The sequence below is a fragment of the Balaenoptera ricei genome, chromosome 3, assembly GCF_028023285.1.
Source record: "Balaenoptera ricei isolate mBalRic1 chromosome 3, mBalRic1.hap2, whole genome shotgun sequence".
Taxonomy (NCBI): domain Eukaryota; kingdom Metazoa; phylum Chordata; class Mammalia; order Artiodactyla; family Balaenopteridae; genus Balaenoptera; species Balaenoptera ricei.
The window spans coordinates 662251-682604 of NC_082641.1; the positions used below are offsets into that span (position 1 = coordinate 662251).

Consider the following 20354-nt stretch of genomic DNA (forward strand, 5'->3'; position numbering starts at 1 on the left):
TCCCCCCAGCCTGGCCAAGCCCCCTCCCCTGTGCCCTGGTGCCACCCTCCCACCCCAGGGAGCCCCCTGGGGATCCAGACCCCCACTCCCTCCACGGCCCCTGTGGCTAATGGTGGGCTCACACCCAGCATGGATTCCCGGGCACCGGGGTGCCAGTGGATGCAGAGGGGAGGGCTGATCTTCTGGAACTTACCTGGGCATCCTCAGAAGAGGAACATTGGGAACCAGAGGGAAAGTTCACGTTCAGACAATTTGAGAAGTTTGGAAATCTCTTTGGAAAATAAATGTGGCTTAAAAATAAACACGGCCCCAGGCCCGGCAGTCCTGCCCGGGCATTTGCCCCACATCCACACAAAGCCGTGTGCAGATGTTCATCTCAGCTATTCCTCACAGCCCCACCCGGTCAGTGCGCAGCGGACACGGAGCCCCATGGCCGTACTACACCCCGCCTGGTGGGTCTCCAGAGACTGAGGCCAACCCCAGGGTCACACGGTTTATACAATGTGCTTGAGATGACAAATCTATAGCGACGCAGAGCAGATGCAGGCCGCCAGGGGTGCGGCCACACAGGGGACAGAGGGACCCTCGGGGATGGACATGTCCGCTGTGTCAGCTGTGACGCTGGCGAGATGTTTGCAGGATGTCTCCACTGGGGGGCTGGGTGCGTGGGCACGTGGTACTATCCCTCACGGCAACGTGTAAGTCTGCAATTATCTCACGAAGTTAATTAAAAGTAAAATTTTATAAAAACAACTAAATGTGCCCCAGCCTTGGAATCCTTGAGGTTCTCGTGTTGGTGGTGGCAGCAGCTGCGGGCTGTTGGCATCGGGCGGGAGCCAGCGGGGGGCAGGGGCACGCAGTTGTGGCCGGCGGGGAGTTGTTACCAATTAACCGGCTCCACTGGTTTTCCTTTAAATCATGAAAAATCACGCCTGCAGGGGAGACGGCTTGCGGCTTCCCATCCCCAGTGGAGGTCCCGGGCTGCGGCCAGGAGCAGGTGGTGGGCGTGGCGGGCACCCCGGAGCCGGACCCACCTGTGGATGCTGGTGGGGATGAGCGGCCCACGTGGGGCAACAAGCTCCAGAACCTCCTGAGCTGCGTCGGGTTGGCCGTGGGCCTGGGCAACCTCCGGAGGTCCCGTACCTGTGCCAGACCTACGGGGGAGGTGAGCCGCGCACCCCCATCTGTCCCCACCGCGGCCTCCAGGGTGGTGGGGACCTGCTGCCCCCGGGGGGTTTGTCCCTCTGAGGCCCAGTGGCCTCAGCTTTGCGGTGCTGCCCATTAGCCTGCCCGTCTGTGCTGTGCGGCGGTCAGGGCGCCCAGGCCCCCTTTGCAGGCGCTGCGGCCTTGCTGACAACACCGCAGACCGCGAGCCCAGGGGTTTGCTCAGGCTCCCAGCACCGAAGCCCCTGGGCTGGAGCCGCAGCGGCTCGGCCTGGGGTGCCTCTCGCTCGGCCTTCTCTTGGTGTCACGCTCGCTCTTGGGGACAGGAGGCCGCAGGCTGGCCGGACCACTGCCTTCGGGGGCGGACGTGGCCCGTTCTGTCCCCAGGTTCAGGGCGGGGGTTTTTCAGGCAGGCTCGTCCTCTTGTGGGCTCTGAGCTGAGGCTCGCTCTGCCCCTGCGAGACCGGCGGTTCCCCAGCGCCTGCAGACCTTCCCGCCTGAGTTGGTCTCTGGTGGGAAATTTGGGGAGCGTCTCTTTCAGGGCCCAGGAGACGGGAAAGGCTGAGCTGGTGACAACTCACGCCACGTCTTCTGGTCGGGCAGGCACCCTTGCCCTTTCAAGGGCGGACAGCCGGCCCTCCTCGCGAGACAGGTGGGCAGCGGACGGTGGGCAAGCAGACCCCACGTGAGCACCGCCCGCCGAGCTTCCTGGTCATAAGGACGCTGCGTCTTTATAAAGTCTTTGTTTCCTGATTGTGAGAAGATACAGGGCATGCAGGAAAGTTTGAAAATGCAGGTACGCCTGTAACAGCTGCCCCAGAGATGCCAGAGCCCCCGCGGTGTGGGCTCGGGCGGGCGCCTGGGCCCCGGGTCTCCTGGCCGGCGCCTCTCTGACGGGGGCCCCTCGGGAAGTGCAGAAGCACAGGCGGCAGACCCGAGCCGGGGCTCCCGGGGGCCTCTCGGCGCCCTCTGCGTCAGGTCAGGGTCTTGGCCACGCTCCGTACGTCTGACGTCTGCAAACGTTTCACCCACAACCTTACCCGCTGTCAGGGCTGCCGGGGCCGGGGGCCTGGGAACCCCTTTCCTGCGAGGTCCGTCTCCCCGCGGTCCAGATGGTGAGGCCCTTGGGGCGGCCGTGCCCGCGGCCAGGGCAACCCGGTCCCCAGCCGTGCCCGGGGCTTTGAAACACTTCCGTTGCCTCTGTTTTCAGACGTGGAAGCTCCCGATCCAACGTCATGAAATAGTTAAGTTTCTCACAGTGCGAGAGGCCCTTTTTTGCCTGCCCTGGCCGCCTCTGGTGCCTTCGAAGGTGACAGGGGGGCAACAAGCACACGCTGCCTCACGCTGATTTGCACAGAGTCCCCACCTCAACGTCCTGCCCCGCCTGGAAACGGAAGGCGACGTTGTGGCAGAATTGAGCACAACATCTGGACAGAGATGGCCAGGGATTCTGTCACGTAGACGCCACTCTGCAGCGAGCTTTCTTTAAGTCAGAGGACGGTAGAAGCACAGAGGCCCGCCGGTGACTCAGGTCACTGACCGCGGGGCTCTGACATGCGCTGCGGCTCGGGATTCTCCCCAGGGAGCCACACAGATGGGGTCCCTCACCAAGAGGCTGCGATTTCTGCGCTGCCCTGTCCCGCCCGGACTCCCGTGTCCCTGGAGGTCTGTGGACCCCGGCACCGAAAGCGGCCCAGAGTTAAGTGGCGTGGGTTTTTAAGGAGCCCTGGTGTCCAGCAGTATCCTCTCGGCTTGCTCGTCCTTCAAACACCTTTGCCATCACTCTTCTGTGCAAACCAGAGACACGGACGCACCAGCCCGGGGGTCTGGCGTGGTGTCGACTGTCTAGGTGGGTTTGGGAAGCAGTCCCCCCAGCGACGTGAGTCACCCCTCCACACACGCAAACACACACAGCGTGTCACTCTCCTTTCTGTCCTAGTGTGATTCTCTCCGTAAAGATCTTGGGCAACCCAGGCTCTTGCTGCTGTTCCGACCGGAACCTTCTTTTTCTCCACAGTTTCTTAGTGGATTGGCCTGGTGTGTGCCGCACCCAGCACCCCCGGGCTGGTGGAGCGCAGGGTGAGGGTGGGGCTCTCCGAGATCCGCCAGCGGGCGGCCGTGTACAGCGGGCCCCCCGACGGGGCTGCGTGCCCCGCGTCAGCGGCGCTTCGGTACCCCTTCTGCCCTCAGGGCCGTGGCACCAAATGCGTGAGGTTTTCCCCACACCGACCGGGTCTCCGGTTCTCAGTGTTCTCACGCCCTAACCCCACCCTGACACCACCTGACCCCACAGGCCAAGGGCTCACCCACAAGATGCCCCCCTCAGATGCCAATCTGGAGTAGCGGGTCCCCAGGTCACCCACAGCTTCTGTCCAACTTGACTACAAATTCAAGGAGTCCCACGACCCCTCCTAAGGCTCAATAATTTGCTAGAATGGCTCCCAGGACTCAGGAAACCACTTAGGTTTACAGGTTTATTATAAAGCATACAACTCAGAACCGCCATATGGAAGAGACGTGAAGGGCGAGGCGCAGGGAGGGGCACGGAGGCCCCGCCCTCCCCAGGGGCCACCCTCCTGTGCCTTGAGTGTCACCCACCCAGAAGTCCCGCCAGGCGGGGTTTTTGATGGAACCACTGGCCACTGACTGGTGATTAACTCGGTCTCCCTGGTGGGCATGGTCGGGGCCTCTGGCCACCAGCTCCATCCTCCAGGAGTTACCTCATTGGCGTGAGCCCAGGTAAGGTTAAAGGGCTTATCGCGGACGGCAGAAGCTGCTTCTCTCTCCCGTCACCCGCGAAATGCTGAGGGTCTTCGGAGCTCTGAGCTAGCTCCGAAATGCATTTCTTTTCGGGATGAGGACCAAATACGCTTGTCTTACCTCATCCCAGCATCACGGATCTTGTGAACCCTGCGCTGAGGTCCACCCGATGGTGGACCAACTCCCCTCCCTCCTTCAGATCCAGCAGAAATGAACCTACTGTGGGACTCGAGGGAGGCAGGTGCCCACGCCGGACGTGGGGCGCTCTGAGCCCCGCCCCCAGTGCCCCAGCCTGGTTTGTGGTGTGAGTTCCTGTTCCCATGGCAGTCCCGCTGGGGATGAAATGCATCTGACGCAGAGGGTGGACGCTGCTCGCCACGTGGTCGCAGAAACGCCTCTGGTTCTCTCCTCCCCCTGCGTGGCGGCTCAGCCACAGGAGAACCCCTGCCCTCCCTGCATATTTCCTTTGGGTGGACCCGGTCATGCTGACCTCAGCCGCCCCTGAGGCCCCCACCCGGGCCCCGTCCGGCCGGGGGTTTCCCCTCAGAGCAGCGGGTGGGGGAAGGGGGCCAAGGTCTGGTTAGCCTGGAGGCTACGGCCCTTCCTAGACAGTGGATCGCATACCTAGGGCTCAGCCCCTGCCCGTGTGGCCATTCCATGTCGGTCCTTGCCGCGCTGCAGCTGTGCGTGCCGAGGCCTAAGGGTGGCTGGGAGGCCCGCCTGCAGGAGACCCCGCAGGGCAGGATGGAGACGGGGCGGCAAGGGAAGAGGGCCCCTCCACCTGTGCCCTGGGCCCCGGCCCTGTGACCGGCCCCTCCCCCCAGGGGCTCCCTGGGTGACCTGGGTTTTGTCCACACCCTCTAGCTCCAGGTCCCAGCCCACAGATGCCCTCCCGTCCCTGGGGCATCCGGCGCCTCCCCCGAGTCTGAGTCCCTCCAGAATTTAACTTTCTCCTTTAACGCGGCTTTGCCTTTTTGCTGCTACAGGGAAGACACCCGTAGGCACCGTTTGCCCCAAGCGCTGGCCCTGGAGTCCTGCCAGAGCCCAACGTGGGCGGAGGGCTCCGTGGCCGCCTGCTCCCCCAGGGCCCCAACTCAGCCTCCAAACACCGGACTGTGACACGAAAAGCCAGACGGAGGCTGTGCAGGGGCCTGCGGTGCGTGCAAGTGGCTCTTGGAAGCTGAATGCAAGCTTCCTGCAGACGGTGTGGGGAGGACGCAGCCGGCCGACCTCGTTGGTCAGGGGGCCTAACAGGCTGAGCTGCTCCTTGGGGTCACCTGGACCTGTGCGTGCGGCGGGGGTGTGTGGGGGGGCAGCTGCCGTCGGTCCTGGAGCATTGACGTGCCCCCACATGCTGTTCCAAAGCGCGCGGCTGGCGGGGACCCAGAGGGAAGGGCCCTCAGGTGAGACGCCAGCATCGCCGACTCCGCGCTGGGGAGTTAGCGGTCCTCCCGACAGCGTGGGAGCACCCAGCGGGGAACCGGGGTCTCCCCAGCAGGCTTGGCAGGTCTGTGGGTTCGGGGGGGCCAGGCCCGGCCACCTCGCCGCACCCACTTTGTCCACGGGGGCTCGCGGCGCAGAAGGGCCGCCGCCGTCTCTGCCTGCCCTTCCCTCGGGCTCCTGCATCGGCCGGTACGTGCTGCGTCCTGGGGGCCTCGGCGCCCTCTCCCGCCGCCGCTGGGTCCACCTCCCAGCGTCTGGACTGGGGTGAAGGGTTGGAGGGACAGGTTCCTGCCCCAGCTCAGGGCGAAGCTTGGGAGGGCGTCTGGGGGTCTCCTACTCCGAGGCTCCCCGTGAGCAGACCAGCTCCCCGACTCAGGAGCCCCGGAACCAGGGGTCACAGGGCCTCAGGGAGAACAACGCAGCCTGTCCGTGGATGAAAACCGCCAATAAAGCACCACATGGTGGGGTGACACCAAGTCGTTTAAAACAACGGCAACCGCCTGACACGGGGGTCTCCTATCCTCCCCTCGGGCGGCCACGAGCGCTTCTCCCTCACCCCCGTGTCGTCCTCCGGCCCGAGGCCTGGCCGGGCAGACGGCGCCGCTGGCTGACCGCCGCGTCTTTTCAGGCGCCTTCCTCACCCCTTACCCCATCGCCTGGCCTTCGAGGGCAGCCCGCTCTTGCACATCGAGCGCCAGTGGCCAGCGCCAGTGGCCAGCGCCTGCACAGGGCCAGCATCGGGGTGTGGACGGCCATCTCGCCCTACCTGGGTGCAGTAGGTACGCACCTCCCTCTGATCCCTGCCCGCAGCTGCTGGGGGCAGCGGGGCGGAGGGGGGGGGCTGCATTTACATGTGCCATGCCTGTTTCATGGGTGTTTGATCATCACTCCGGTGCATATCCAGTGGTTTTGAACCTGCAGACACAGGAGGTGCCCTGATGCAAAGATGCAGGGGCCTGGGCAGCGGCATCCCTGTGGAGGACTTGGATGCCGGGTGCGGTGGCAGAGGCGGCGGGCCAGCCCCGGCGCAGCAGCAGGCTGTCCCGTATCGCCCAGCTCATGCGTGCAGAGCTGCCTGTCCCAGGAGCTCACGCACCAGGGGAGACCGGGCAGAGGGCAGGCCCAGCTCCCCGTGTACCCTTGAGGTGGGTGCTGCAGTAAGGGATCCGAACGTCACCATCCAGGCCTGTGACACACCTGGTGGCTGCAGGCCATCTGAAAGCCCCACCTGGAAGCAGCCTGAGGCTGGTGGAGAGCCAAACGTGGCCCAGCCCGGAGAGCACCGCGTGGCTGGGAAGATGACGGGCTGCCTGCGGGCGGACGCAGCCAGAGGCAGGCCAGCGGGCAGACAGCGGGAGCCCTTTGGGGCGATGTAGGGAGCAGAAATGTGGGATGTGCTTGAGGACGGTCTGCAAAGGGGCAGCCAGGAGGGGGACGCTGACCGTGGCTGGTGCCCGCAGGGCTCGGCGGCTTCATCACATCTGTCCTGGTCAGCACACAGTGCGACACGGTCCTGGCACGGGTGCTGTGGCGCCTCCCCAACTCCTCCCAACCCGCTGCCCCGGAGCGCCTGCCCGCCGGCCCTCAACCACGCGGGCACCGCGCTCGGGCAAGAAGCCCAGCCTCGGCCGGCACCTTGAGACTGGGTCCTGTCACCCCTGCCGTTGCCCGTTCACTGCGGGACCCAGGGCCCCGGACGCCCTGTGCCTTCACTGAGGAGCGCCAAGGCCCTCGCAGCTGCTCGTGTGCCGGTGACGGGAGGGTGTGGGACAGGCTGCTGCGCTCCCTGAACTAAGTCTTTGGTGGAGACCCCAGCCAAGGGCGCCATCTGGGGAGACCGCCCCGATGTGGGAAACGGTCATGGTTTTCAAGTTTGCTCGTAAAGCTGGGTTGACCTCTTTCCCTTCCTGCCTCTGGCTGAGAGAAACCTGTGCTTGGCACGCGCTGGACAAGGCTGGCCCTGGGTGCTCAGACCAAGGGTCTGGGCTGGGAGGCTCCCCATGTCGGCCACAGAGGCCACTGGCAGTCAGCCTCCCTGCCCCTCGCTCAGGGTGGCAGTGGTCCTGCCCGGTGTGCCCAGGTCGTCTGCAGTCTATGGCCAGCCCATGACTGCGCGGGCTGGTTCCGGGCTTTGTGCAGGAATGCCGGGACAGCGGCGCTGTGAGCTACTTCTGGTACCGGCAGACACTGAACACCACGGCCGACATCAACGACGGTGGCTCTGTCCAGTGGCGACTGCTGGTCTGCTTGATGGCCTCCTGGGCCACTGTGTACCTGTGTGTCATCAGAGGCATTGAGCCCACTGGGAAGGTGAGAGCCCACAGGCCAGACCCCGCTCCCGCCAGCCCCAGAGGACCCCTCCCCACTTCCGTCATTGCTGGCCTCTGGGGTTCAGAGGCTCGGCGAGGAGGGGCGCAACACCAGCACTGTCACGTGTCCTCGGAGAACTGATGCCTTTGTCACCACGAGGTGAAGCTCCTCCGCCTGGCGAGAGTCAGCTCCAAGTCCACTGTGATACTGGAGGGGCTGTTCCAGCCTTCTGTGACTAAATTAACACAGTGCACTTGTCCCATTTTTTTCTTTTCACCTCTTCGGGCCTTTTTGTTTGAGGTGTGATTCTTGTAGACAGCATATAGTTGGGTCTTGCTTTTTTATCCAGTCTGACAATCCCTGCCTTTTTTATCTGGGGTGCTTAGACCATTTACATATAATGTGCTTATTGATCTGGTTTGGTTTAGTTTGTCATCTTGTACTTCTTTTCTGCTTGTCCCCTCTATTCTTTGTTCCTGTTTCACTCTTTTGCTGAGTATTTTTTGATCCCACTCTATGTGCTTTGCTTATTAGTAGCAGCTTGGGGGTTGAATTAGGGGTTGTAGCATCATGGTCCGTCTCCAAGCAATGCTGTACCACTGCACAGAGGACGCTCTCAGCACCGCCCTCCCTCCCCACAGTGTCCACACTGTTGTCATACATTGGACTTGCAATGTGTTATGAACAGCAAGTGCATTCTCAGCATTTTTTTTTTTTTTTTGGCTGCACGACACGGCTTGTGGGATCTTAGTTCCCTGACCAAAGTGCCAAGTCTAACCACTAGACTGCCAGGAAACCCCTGCATTCTCAGCACTTTTGTTTCAAACAGTGGATTATCTTTTAAAGAGACTTAGACAATGAGAAAAAACATATTGATAGTTACCGGGTCTCCATGCAGTAAGGATCAGGGAAGCCTGAGCCTAAGCCCCCAAGCCTGCCTTTCAAATTGCACCTAGCACAGGGCTTCCCACCCTCTCTTCCTTCTGGGCTTGGATAAGTCCAATATTTCATACGTCTGTCCTTTAAATGACTGTGACGAAATCCCATGCATTCCTACCAGGCCTCCCGATCCGTGGTGATGGAGGTTTGCAGGTCCGAGTGTGCATGTGTGCCTGTGCTTTTTCTCGGTTACCATGTGAGGGTGATGATTACTTTCACGTGAGGGGCTCCCAGCTTGAGGGGACTGGAATTTTGGAAGCAGCCATCAGTCGCAACAAGCCAGCCAGAAACCCCGAATAATCCTGCCATGAAAGTCCCTGAAGATGCACTGGGTAGTTCCCCAGTGTCTGCACTGGGGTCTGGGGGTCAGGAGGGAAGGGCGTCCACTTGCAGGTTTATTTTTCGCAGACGCCGTGTGTGCAGACCCCTCCCCAGCCCTGAAAGAATTGGGGGCTGGTCCTTCTGTGGGAGAAGGTGTGGGCAGGTGTGTGGCCCCATGGACCCTGAGAAGCGGCCGGTTGGGGGCCTCAGGGTAGAAGGAAGAGGGGCCTGTGGACGAGGGGGAGTCCGCCTGCCCCGGGGAGGCCATCGCCCTCCTCAGCGGCGTCCACGTATGGGCTTCAGGGGGAGCCCCGAACGCCGCAAGCTTGACCGGAGCTCACGCTCCCCCACCCCCACCCGGATTCCACAGGGGACGTGGCAATGCACCCAAGCATCTCGGTACGCCCACCCCTCTCCAGGGTTCACGCGGAACAGACACGCTGGGAAGACTAACAACCGGCCTTTTTCAGGCAACTCATTTCATGGCCTCGTTCCCTCACCTCCTCCTCGCGGTTTTCCTCACCAGAGGACTCACCCTGCCCGGGGCGACCGAAGGACTGACCCACCTATTCACGCCCGACGTGAGTGGGTCCCGAATCCGAGCCCCCTGGGGCCCAGGCTCAGGAAGCACACGAGCTGGGGCCCCTGCCCAGCCCAGCTCGTCCCAACCCCCGGCCGTGGGAGCAGAGACATGGCCACAAGGAGGGGCAGCCTGGGGTCTCAGGGGTCAGGCTCGGGGGGAGAGAGCAGGACGAAGACTCGATCTGGAACGTGGGGGCCGCTATGAAATGGGGGTTCGGGGGGAGGCCGGCTGGGGTCCCAGGCCCCACACCTCTGAGGCCCTCATCCAGCAGTGCAACCCCTCCAGGCGAGGAGCCACTGGGCCATTCCACAGTCTCCGGGACCCCAGCACCGCCGGGACCCCAGGGGCTGCACAGCTCATCCCGCAGCCTCCCAGGCAGAGCCCTGCCCGGGGGAGGGACGGGCCCCTGGTATGCAGGCAGGCGGAGGTTTGCCCGGTCTAGCAGCAGAAACATCAGGCACCGTGTGCACGGGGGCCCCACCCGGCCCTCAAGTCCTCAAAACCCCGGGCCTGAGGGGAAGCAGAACAAGCACCCTGAGTCCGAGCTGCTCAGCCCTGACTCCCAGCCCCGAGGGGGCTGTGCCCCAAGCGCTCAGGGCCGCACGTCTCGTGTGGATGGGACCCGGGGGGCCATTACACGTCACGAGCAGGCAGCCTGAGCTGGCCACGTCAACTGCTCCGCGCGTGCGGTCCCAAACTATTCTTGGGGCCTGAGCAGGTAGCACTGCTCGTGGGAGTAGTCCCAGGGACGCTGGGAACATTCCAGAACGGGAGGCACTGGGCCACGGCAGCTTGTCTGCTGATCTCAGGCCCCTATCTCCTTGCAGATGCAGCTCCTGCAGAGCCCCGGGTGTGGCTGGATACAGCCACCCAGGTATTCTTTTCTCTGTCCCTGGCCTTCGGAGGACACATCGCTTTTGCAAGTTACAACCCGCCCAGGTAGGGCCGGGCCGGGGGCAGGGAGCCAGGCTTCAGAGAGACACACCAAGCACTTCTTTGCCGTGACCTCCTGCTGGGGATGGAGGGTGATCTGGTGTGAGCTTCTGATAAGAACAGACTGTCAAGATCTGGCAATTACTGAGTCATCCCCCAAGGGCCGGGAGGTTGGGGCCCTCTGGGGCAACTTCCAGCAAGTTCCGGAGCGGCTGCAGGAAGAGAACCTGGGTCATCAAACCCCGGAAAAAGGCCATAACCGGGGGCTGCCTGTGTGTGACGCATGGGGCCATAAAAGCAGAAATACCGCCTGTGTCCACCTCCTTGTCACTTAAAATAGACACCAGGCCTGCGCCTCTTTATGAGACGGACTGGCTGTGGCTCCAGGCACGACCGCGGGCCATAAGCCACACGGTGCCAGGGGTGATGCGCTTAAACCTACCTCCGGGTGGTTGTCCGTGGGGACAGGCGGTGGGGGGCAGGAGAGGGGGTGGGGACCACTGGGTGAGTGTGAGCCGGGCCCCCGCTAGGGTGTCGGAGGGGAGGGGTCTGAGATGTCCTCAGAGCACAGGAGCGCACTGTGTTCCAGGTCGAGCACAGGCAGGCCCCCGGGGGCCCTGACGACAGGCGCGTCTGCCCAGGAACAACAGTAGGAGGGACGCGGTGACCATCGCCCTGGTCAACGGCATGACCTCCCTCCGTGCGTCCATCACTGTCTTCTCTGTCCTGGGGTTCCAGGCGGCCAGCGACCACGGGCGCTGCCGGGACGAGGGAGCACGGTGCCCTCGGGCTCTGGGGCGAGGCGGCCCCGAGCTCGGCCCCCTCGTGGGGGTCCCCCGGATGACCTTCTGTTTCCCCAGAGCAGTGGGGAGGAGGGTCCACCCAGAGCCTGGGATGGGACCTGACCCGGAAGCAGGGTCCTTGCAGAGATGACTGGTTACGGTGAGGCTGTCCTGGACGGGGTGGGTCCCCGATCCCATGGCTGGTGTCCTGATAAGAGACAGAAGGGGGACACGCAGACACGGAGGAGAAGGCCGGGTGACCACAGAGGCAGAGGCTGGAGGGACGTGGCCACAAGCCCGGGGACACCTGGGCCCCAGGGTCTAGAAGAGGCAGGAAGGACCCTCTCCTGTAGCCTCCGGAGGGAGCACGGTCCTGCCCACACCTTGATCTTGGACGGCTGGCTGCAGAGCTGGGAAAGGATGAATCCCCGTTATTTTAAGACCTCCTAGGCTGAAGTCGTTTGTCACAACAGCCCCGGGAGCTGATGCCGTTAGGATGCCCCCACCCTTGAAGTCACCATGTTAGACGGACGGCCTGGTGGCCTCCAGACATGGTTTCCCGGTTAGAGCCCATCAGAGCTGCACAAGCCTGCCCTCTGGGTGCTGCTGAACGTCCCCACGGCCCCGGACGGCCAGCGGAACGAAGGCCGTGTCCGCAGAGCGTGGGGGGACGCCTGTCCTGACCCTGCTCGGCTGTGTTGGGGGGAGAAGGGCAGCCGCCAGGCGCTCCGGACACTGCTGAGCAAGTGCGCCTCTTGGAATGTTCCTGAGAGGCTGCAGTGGCCACGCCCGGGCGGTGAGCAGCGTCACCCCCGCGGGACAGCAGCTCTTCCAGCCGCTCCACCGAGATGCCCGGCGAACAAAATTGTTGACCCATCACCACTGGGCTCCTGCCCACGGCCGTACCTCAGGCGGCATCCCCGTCTTCTTGCTGCATCTGGGACACTGGACAGCACTTAAACAGCAAAATCACCGACAAAAAGCACAAAAATGTTAATAGAAATGTTTCAGACATTACATGAAATTTCTAAAAATCTTATATGTCCTGGTTTAATGTTATAAGTCATAATTCTTGTTATCACTTTAAAATGTATATCTCAGACATAACTAAATTTCCTTGAACTTTCATCAAATCTTTAACCGTGGTCATTTTTAAGTCTTTTGTCATTTACAGACAGTTCTGGGTGTACTCTGATGCTTTTGCAAAAATGTTCCTATAAAAGGGTTTCATCTTCAAGAAATTCATGGAAAAGACTCTGAAAAGTACAGGTTTCTGGTAACTGACTATACTGCTGAACTGAATGAATAAACATTTTCAGAACTCTAATGAAAAACTGATGAACTCATAAAAGTGCTAACAAAAGATCAAGATGAAAAAAAAATTAATTACATGGAACTGAGTGAACTGATGAGATTGATTATAATTTTTGTGACTTTCTGTTTGAATTTAAAAAAAATATCCCACAAGGACTCAGAGGCAAAAAATATACAAATCAATTTTCACTGCAAAGTAAAGGAGCTGTTACAGTGGAGGATTACTGGACTGAATGTCAATATTATGACATAGTATGAGTGTGTTTCGTGCTTGGTAATTGCAATCATTGTTGCTTTTGTTGTGGTCATCCATTTACAATGCTTGGTGTCAGTCTATTTATCTCTTGTAAAAATAAAATACAGTGTGTGTGTGTAAAAAAAAAAAAAAAACCACAAAAATGCAAAAACCGCGGCCGCAACCAGCCTGGGAGAGGCTTGTCTACAGCTCCGGGGATGAGAGGGCACAGCGTCCCGGGGGCCTGGCGGGAACGGGCGCGTCGGCCACTCTGGACACGTCCGCAAATGCCCTCGGGATGGTGTGGGGACTGGATGCAAGGTGACAAGTTCCTTCTAGCGAGCAGGAGAATTCGCAAACGTGGAAGCCCCGCGGAGTCTGAGCCTCGAGGCCTGAGACAGACGTGGAGGCATAAGGAGAGCTGTCCCCCGAGCCCCGCCGCAGCAGCTCTAGGAGCGCCAATCCCAGGGCCATCGGGCCCTCGAGTCGGGGAGGCAGGGAGCCGCAGGCCCATTTGTACCCGGGCCCCGAGGCTGCAGCCTCTGTCCCCCGTGTGTGCACGAGGCCGGGCCTCCCCGTGCCCGCCGCTAGGGCACCTGTTCACCCCACCTGCCACCCCGCCTCACCAACGCCTTCCATCTCCCCGACCGGAGCACCTCCAGGGAGAACTACGCGCTGCCCTCGCGCACCTGGACGCCACGCAGCCCGAGCGGGTGGCGGGCTCCCCCTGGAGGCCTGCTGCCTGGAGGACTTCCTGGATAAGGTGCCCCAGGGGCTGTGGCCAGGCTGCAGGTGGCTGCAGGCGTTGAGCCGGGGTCAGCAGTGAAGGGCTCGGGGCTGACCCTGTGCCCCGCTTCTCTGAGCTCCTAGAAAACCCCACGGCCTAAACGCAGCCGGTCCGACGGGCCCTGCCCAGCAGGCGGGGATCCAGGCTGACCCGAGAGCGGGCGTTGCGGGTGCCCAGAGCCCGGGGAGAGGGGCCTGAGCGTGGCCACAGAGCCAGGCTGTGGCTGGAGGAGCCACGCACGGGGCCAGCTGATGCGGGGACAGGGACAGCAGGCCGGGGGCAGTCAGGGGACAGGTCCCCGGGGCAGCGGTCGGATGGGCTCCTGAGCCCAAGGCCCCCAGCCCCCAAGGCCCCCAGCCCCCACGGCACCTGCTGCAGGGGGTTTAGGGGCACAGGTCCCCCCCTTCAGAGGTGCGCCTGCAGTTTGTTATAACACAGCCCGGACAGGGCTGCTGCAGCCTGACTCAGGAGGGTGTTGGTACACACGCGTGTTCCCGCGTGGGCGTGTTGGCGCCCACGCGTGCCCCGGCGTGGATGTGAGGGCCCACCGTGCGCTGCGTTGCAGAGCGCCTCGGGCCCAGGCCTGGCCTTCATCGTCTTCACGGAGGCCGTCCTCCACATGCCGGGGGCCCCGTCGGGGCCGTGCTCTTCTTCAGGGTGCTGTTCAGCCCGGGCCCGACATCCGTGTTCGGGAACGTGGAAAGCGTCATCACACCACGCCTGGACTCGGTGGGTCCCCAAGGAGGCCCTGACCGGTGAGTGGACAGCCAGGCCTCCCTGCAGGGCCCGTCCTCACTGCCGTGTGCTGCCTCTACCCTCCGTCCACGCTGCCCGGTGTCCAGACGCCCCTCCTCCACGAGGCTCGAGGGCCCTGACCCCGCGGCTCTGGCTCAGTGCCTCAAGGGTCAGCACAGGGGAGCCGAGGGTCAGGGGGGGCGGGGGCAGGGGACTCCGTCCCACACTGCCCACGGAGGCCACCCCAGCCGAGCGCGTCCTCCAGCTCCGTGGGTGCAGGGGGACACGATGGGGGGGTGGACAAGGGGAGACGCCTGACCATGGGGGTTGTGTCCAGGGCTGGCCTGCCTGCTCTGCTTCCTCTCGGCCACCTGCTTCACGCTGCGGTCGGGAAACGACTGGCTCGAGACTTTTGACCGCTACGTCGCTTCCCTGGACCTGACCCTCTTCGCGTTCTCCGAGGTGGTTGGTGTCATTTATGTTTATGGGATGAAACGGTGAGTCAGCTTCCAGGGGTCCCGCCCCTCTGCTCCAAGCGTCCCCAAGTACACACGTGTGGGCATCGGGCAGCTGGTCTCCTGGACAGATGCAGGATGACACGGACCAAATGAGCTCCGCCCCAAACAAACCCGTCCACAGATGCACCCCTGGGACCCACCCGCCGGGCTGTGGGGACGCCAGTGACAAAACGACCAGTCCCCAGCCACGCGGGGGGACTCCTAAAGTCCAAGGACAGGTGGACACTAGGGCACCGGGAGGCCCCACCAGGGTTCCAAGCCCCACCCTCCTGGAGGCCTCTGGTCCTGCCCACCCACACCTGGCCCGGGCCTGCGGCCCACCTGTCACTCACACCTGCACTCACATCTGTCACTCTCAGGGCCACTCACGCCTGGACTCACACCTGTCACCCTGACCGTAGCCCTGCCCAGATGACCCTGGAGGTTGTGCCCCCTGACCTTGTATACTAGGAGATCCTGAGAGGCCCCAGATGCATGGCCTCCATGCTGCTCTGTGGGCACTGGGACAGCGGGCTTGTCCCCGGAGGCATGCTGCCCCCTCGGGAGACAGGAGTAAGAGGCAGTGGTCCGTGGTGACGAGGGGGGAACAGTGAGCCCCAGGGCTCAACGGGCTGTGGGTCTCAGAAGCGGACCCTCAGGAGCCGTGAGGCGCGGCCTGGGGCGGGGGGACGGGAAGGGCAGGGGCCCCGGGAGGGTCGGCTCCTGGGTGGCTGGTACCTTCTCCCGGGTCTGCAGTGGCTGATGCACAACCTGGGCCTCTGTCCCCATCCTGGGCGCCCGGGTCAGGCGCCGCCTTGCCTCCCACAGCGGGCCAGCAGAGGGTGCTCTACCCCTCAGAGCCGGAGTTCCCCGCCCCCAGGGCCAAATCCACAGGTCCTGCTGCGCCCTGGGCCAGGCTGACCTGCCCCTCTGGCCTTCCCCACACATTGACCTGGGGGTTGAGTCCTCATCAGGACCCCAGAAGTTTGCCTGGTCTGGGGGCCACTCAGGAAGATGTGGGGCAAAGGTCAGAGTGGAGGTGGGGCAGCCCCATGGGCTACATCTTCGTGGCAGGACAAAGGCTACTGGTCGAGCGGCTGGGGGATCTGAGCCCGTGGCAGATCTGAGTGTCTCCGTGGCAGGTTCTGTGACGACATAGCGTGGATGACCGGGAGGCGGCCCGGCCTCTACTGGCAGGTGACCTGGAAGGTTGTCAGCCCCCTGCTGCTGCTGACCATCTTTGTGGCCTATGTTGCCCTCCTGGCCAGCTCACCCTGGGCTATAAGGCCTGGAACCCCCAGTACGTAGGTCTTTGGGTGGGGGCTGGAGGCACTGGGGCCACCTCAGACCCGGCCTGGCCCTTCCCTGGTGACTTCCAGGGCCCGGAAGACCCTCACAGTGGACATTCGTGCCCGAAGGGCCACGTGGGCTGCTTTTGCTCTTGAGACCCCAGATCCCCAGATCCCCGATGTCCCCTGGGGCAACGGTGCCCATTCCAGCAGACCCGGTGACCTTGGGCAAGGGCCTCAGTCAGTGGCGGGAGGACAGGAGCAGTTTCCAGACTCCGGTGACCTCACAGGTCCCTGAAGCCCCTCCCACAGGGACGTGGCTTCAAGCCACACTTCCCAAGTGCCGTGCGGATGGGCTCTGCAAACGCCCAGCCGGGTCCCAGACTAGAAACCGCCACCGAGCTGGTCAGAGCGTGGGCGCGTGGCCCCGACTCGAGCCAGCTCTTGGCCCCAGGCTGTGCTCTGAGCCGCGTGGGCCCCGCCAACCTGCCGGCTGTCTGGTGGCTCAGAGCTGCCCCTTGCCTGGAGCGTTGAAGCAGCTGCTTCCAAATCCTCCCCAGAAAGGAGCTGCCCCAGAGGACCAGACAGGCACAGGAGGAATGGCGCCGTCTTTCTCAAAGAGCTTTCCGTGACTGTTGTCCTGTTAGATTCGCCACAGTGCCTCAGCTCGGGTGGGTGGCGCTGCCCCCCTTATGGAGGGAGCATAGGGTCTGACGACGCCCAGCGGATCAGGCCAAGGCAGCCCCGAGACCCTGCAGCCCCTAGGGGTGTCCGGAGTGGCTCTCGCAGAACCTGACGCCCCAGATCCCAGGCCCGTCTCTCAGAGCCAAAACCCTACGAGAGGCTCAGCCAAGTCCCGGAGCTTCAGCTGCCTGAGTCCCCACTGCCCCGGGGAGCGGTCCCTGGCCGTGTGCCTTTTCCATCCACCCACCCTGGGTGCTTCGTCTCGGGAAGAGATGGGGCGAAGCTGCCCCACACAACTCACGGCCCCTGTGGCCGAGCAGCCGCCTTGCTCCGTCCAGGAGTGGAGGTGGGGGGGGGGGGGACCTGTCTCCTGCCCCAAATGGGGGACAGCCCACTGTCCGCCTCCTGGGCCCTGCGGCGGGTGGTCACGCACCGTGCCCGGCGATTCCATGGGCAAAACAACGGGGGTCCCGACAGCCAGGCCAGCGGTAGGGGGGCATCTGGGAAGGCCCAGCCACACCCCACAGCCGAGGAGTCTCGTGCCACGCGAGTTAGGGAATCTACAGGCAGGGCCAGTCTCCAAGGAAAAGCAGACTGCGTTCTCTGCCACGAGGCCCCGCCCCATAGAAGCCCCTTTCTTTACCTAGAGCCCTGGGGTCATGGGGAGGGTCTGGTGTGACTGCACGTGATGGGGAATCTCGGGGGTGTGGGTCCGTCTCGACCGATGCTCGGGCCCCCCAATGCAGAGAATCGTCACAGAAGCATGGCCCATCCCGCTCTCAAAGGCCAGGGAGCTGCGGCGAGAAAGCCAGCGGGGAAGCCGGCTCTTCCCAGGCTTGGCTCAGAAGCACTGCCTTTTATTCTTTTGAGACTTTCTCAGTCAAATGTGTCAGGAATGAACAAAAAGGCCGATTATCACGCAGGTTTCGACTGTCTCCAGGGGAAGGCCATCCTCACTCACGCCCGGTCCTTCCTTCAGCCAAGACCTGCCCATTCTTGAGCCCACTCACCTCCACCCGCCCTCCTCTGCTCTGGCCCTCCTCCGACAGCCAGAGGTCAGCTCTAAGGCGCTGGGCACTGGATACGCGGGCTTGCTTCCAACCCCAGCCCCACGGCCTCACTCAAGGAGACCATGTGTGTCCTTGGTGTCGTGCTGGGAACACTTCCCGCTAAGCTCCAGTCCCAGGCTGGGCAAGCGCTGTCCGTGGTGCTGAACCATCCCCGGCTGACGAGTACCACGGTGAGGCCAGGCGTGCGTGAGGGGGCCCTCCTGGCCCTCGGCAGCCCAGACCCCAGTAAACAGAAGCACGTGCACTGCTGCCCACCTAAGAGGAGCTGAGTATTAAAGCGGGGTTAACCCAAGAGTGCCCCCAAAGTGAGTCCTAAGCCGCATGGGGAGGCCGGGGCCCGCACCTTGCCCATTCTGTGTCACACTCCGTGACTCGTGGCCCCTTCCTCCATCAAAAAGCCAACACAGCCGTGAGTCTTCTTCAGCCTCCCTCCTCCACGTTCAGGGACGCTGGGCTTCCAGTGGGTCCGCCCAGGGCATTCGGGATCACGTCCCGCCTTCAGGTTAGCTGATTAGTTACAAACTCCACCTGCACCTGTAATGTCCCTTTGCCACGTCAGGTGATGTGGATTCTGGGGTTAGGATGTGGTGTCTTTGGGGGTCATTATCCTCCCACCAGCGCCTGGGGGACGCTGAGCTGCCAGGTCTGGGAAGCCCTTTGCTCTCCAGCGACCTTCACAGGTGAGCGTCCCATGGCTGGGCGCCAGCACACACCAGGGTCATGGCGGTGAGGGGAGCAGAGCCGTGGGGCTGAGGGCCCCCGGGCATCGTCTGTGCCCTGCTTTCACTCCTGCTCCTCATGCCTTTCTCACCTTGGCTCCTCTGGCTGCGCACACATCTGGGGGCGCGTGAGTCAGAGGCTCCTTCACCTGCAGTTCAGACCTAGGGAAGCCCAAGAAACTAGATGTTTTTTCTTTGCTTCTCAGAATTCTATTATTTTCATGTTTCACCCTGAGGAGACTTGGCAGTCTGCATGGTGATTTTAAAAAATAGATAAATCAGAGTGAGGTCTTACTCAGTTGAGCCTGACCAGAGCATATGCCCTTTCCAAGGGTTTTACACTTTAGTAAAAATACAAGTGACTTTGAGTAAAACTGGGACAAAATGCATTTAGTAGACAAACAAGGTTCTAGAGGCATGTAGAAGTCAGAAAAGTGAGCAATGACTGGCCTGTTTCTGGAAATGCCAGAAACAGGCCCGGGGGTGTTGGGAGCCTGCGGTGGCCGGTGGCGGGTCAGTGGGGTGCAGCTGTGGGGGCCAGGTCACCTCCCCCTGCATGGAGCGCCCTCCGCCTTGGGCAGCAGCTCAGTCCTTCCCAGCAGGGGCACCGCCAGGCCGGCAGCAGGTGGGTGGGGTCGGTCCCGCACTGATTATTTATGATGCACTTGTGGACTTGGGTCCATCATAAACGCTCGGTCACTCGGACGCTGCAGCAGTGGCAGTAAACAGGCAACAGCCATAAACCCCGGCAGGCGCCCTGCGCTCACGCTCAGCTGATCTGGGCTGCGTTAGCACCGACCCCGTCCAAGGTACACCTGACGGCACCTGCCACATCAGGCGGCCCCAGCAGGGACATCCCGGAAGGAAGCCTCGGGAACTGCTCAAGGTCATCGAAATGCCGCTTTCCAGCCTCCGGGCCGCCCCCGGGCACAGGGCAGATAGCCGACCCCCAGGTCACCCCCCGAGCTGCCCCTCCTGTTCTGTGTGCCCCGCAGGGCTCTGAAGGGCACAGCCTCGGTGCAGACAAAGCAGGGCAGGCCCGGGCGATGGCTTCTCCGGGTGGAGGCGCCCCACAGGGACCTGAGCCGGGCTGGACGCAGAGGCGGGACTCTGACGGGCTGCTGCGAGGAGGGCCTGCTCTCACACAAGCCCCCCGGCACCTCAGTCCCTCTTGGTGTCGGCTGAGCCGTGTCCCTGCAACCTCGCCCTTACCCACCTCCTGAGCCCTGACCCTGACGCTGGACCCAGCCAGTCTCTGTCGGCTCCATCCCGGGGGGTCACTGCATGGAAGACAGCCTCCAACTTCCCTGCCCCCCAGCACCACCAATACCACCTGGAAAGAGTTTGATTCACATTCCCAGACCTGCTGGGCCAGAAACGTGTGTGTGTGGGGGGGGTGGCACGTGTGTGGTCCACCCGCCAGGGGACCAGGGGTGGCATCTGTGTGGTCCACCCCCCCAGGGAACCAGGGGTGGCATCTGTGTGGTTCAACCCCCCACCAGGGAGCCCAGGTTGCAATCTGCCCCTCGCCGCCGAGCCCCCCGGCTCCCTGGACAAGCTCTCTGGGGCACCTGGCCATGGCCCGGTCAGGGGCTGACCACCGTTCTCCCCGGGTCCTCCACACGGCCCCCCGAAGCACGATCCTTGACCTTGAGCAGAGCCCCACATGCCCCGGCAGTGCAGGGAGGCCCCCGTGCATGAGGAAGACTCCCGTGGAGATCTTACCCTCGGGGACCCAAGCAGCTCCCCTCTGAAGAGCCCCCCGTTTCTGGGAGGCCCTGTTGCCAGG

The 20354-nt window shown here is 62.7% G+C and overlaps 1 pseudogene; it reads left to right on the top strand.

Moving 5' to 3' along the window:
- The first annotated feature begins 591 nt into the window (after window positions 1-591).
- Window positions 592-19750, top strand: LOC132362085 (sodium-dependent neutral amino acid transporter B(0)AT3-like; annotated as a pseudogene).
- The last annotated feature ends 604 nt before the right edge of the window (window positions 19751-20354 follow it).